Source organism: Salvelinus sp. IW2-2015, linkage group LG18, assembly GCF_002910315.2.
Source record: "Salvelinus sp. IW2-2015 linkage group LG18, ASM291031v2, whole genome shotgun sequence".
In the NCBI taxonomy this organism is placed as follows: Eukaryota; Metazoa; Chordata; class Actinopteri; order Salmoniformes; family Salmonidae; genus Salvelinus; species Salvelinus sp. IW2-2015.
The window spans coordinates 6946294-6948186 of record NC_036858.1 but is presented as its reverse complement, the minus strand read 5'-3'; the positions used below and the strand labels follow the sequence as shown (position 1 = coordinate 6948186).

General features: G+C 51.8%; 1 pseudogene; it reads right to left on the bottom strand.

Moving 5' to 3' along the window:
- The window catches only part of LOC111977577 (pleckstrin homology domain-containing family A member 1-like), a 41690-nt pseudogene that overhangs the window by 17348 nt on the left and 22449 nt on the right, over positions 1 to 1893 (bottom strand).

Here is a 1893-nt window from a genome sequence, read left to right as displayed (position 1 = left end):
CTGCCTGTGTGTGTGTCCGTGTGTGTGTCTGTGTGTGTGTCTGTGTGTGTGTCTGTATCTGTGAGGGCTAGTCAGATGGGAGGGAGAGGAGCAGAGAAAGCCGTGGTTGCTGCTGTGGCCCTCAGTGACACAGTAAGAGACCAGATCCCCCGCCCAGAGGGGTTTGGATGCCCTGTAGGAAACAGACAGGGGTTCCTGGACCCAGCAGATTAGTGCTTCATAATGTCTTTCTCTCCACTGTTGACTTGACACTAGACACACGTGAGGTATGCCGGCCTTGTCATCCTCCTCCATCCCAGTCACTCACGTCAGCTGAACTGGGATAACACATCCTAATTCTGAATCACAGGTCCTTTCCTAGCCGGCGTTGAGATGGAAGCGGTCTTGTACTACGGGAGACTTATGACAAGAGACAGGGCAGGGGACTCACTGTGATCTTGGTGGCATTGTTGAGCACGTTGACCCACTCTACCAGATCCTGCTGATCATTGGCCTGGAGGTAGAACTTCCTCATACCAGCATTGATGACTGGGGAGAGAGAGAGAGGGAGAGAGGGGCAGAGAGAGAGGGGGAGAGAGGGGGAGAGAGGTGCAGAGAGATGTAACAAAAAGTGGAAAAAGTCAAGGAGTCTGAATACTTTCTGAATGCACTGTATCCTTGATCCCAAAATGTGTTCGGGCCGCCGTATGGATGGCGTGACGCAATTGCGGCGCCTCCAGAGGCCAAATTGTGCTCCGTACTGCATTGCCATGCGCCTCCCAAACCAATAACTCCGCATTGACATGACTGGTTGACGGTAGGTGGGGCGGGAGGTCCTGTATAAACACAAACTCACTTCCCTGACAACTTCCTTCACAACAGCTCTGCCCTGCTCCGGGAAGAGCAAGAAGTATGAATGCCCTGCCTTCTGCAGAGGCACATAATCCCAGTGGATTGTCTTCCACCGTCCTATTCAAGGAGACATAATACCAGTGGACTGTCTTCCACCGTCCTATTCAAGGAGACATAATACCCAGCCACAACACTCAAATTGCAAGACGCACGTGCAACACCACACCTACTAAGCTCAGTCAGGGGCTGAGGTTAGGTTGACCTCATACTTGGACAGTCAGTAATCCTAAAACTTACGTAGTGGAATAGTTGATGAGACTGTGAATGCCGAAGGAAGAGAGAGCAGAGTGGATCATGCAGAAATACCTAGGTTAAAAAAAATTTATTCGCCCCCACGGAGGGGTTTTTAAAAGGAAAGGAAGGGGGGGGGGTTTTTTTTTCTTTTGTTTCCGATATTTGGACTCCAGCATCTGTCATGTGCAGGAAAGACCCCCACCCATCCCAAACTCTAACACCCCGCGACTCATTCGAACAACATTGGTTTGGGTGACGAGCCGCTCTTGGCGGTCACCGGTGGGATCCATCCTAACTGCTTCCTTCTATTTGAGTGGGGGAGCTACTGTATTACTCCTGACTGGGCCGCTGAGGGACAATGAGGACCTGTGTGTTGAACAACAAGCACGTTCTACAGAAAAATGGGCCCATTCAAACCCCGCGAGGGGGAGGAGGGGGAGGAATCTATTGAAGAGGGGACAGGTGACAGTGGACAACAATTACTGACAAGGCGGCTCCACATCCATCGACCTTAGAATAAATACAATCATTCTAGTCAATAGCTAAAGGTCAAACGGATCTTGATTTTGTCTTTACTACAAGCTGCCCCCTACTTCAGCCCACCCCCCACGTCCTAGGAAGGGGGGGGCCCCCCCCCCCCCTCCCCCCATAATCCAATCCAAATCGGGGAATTGAGTCGACCGGGAGGAGGGAGAGAGGGAGAGAGGAGATGAGCTTTAGCCGAAGCAGAAACTCCGCCTTTGGTCCGCAGCTTCTGTCGGCATGCAC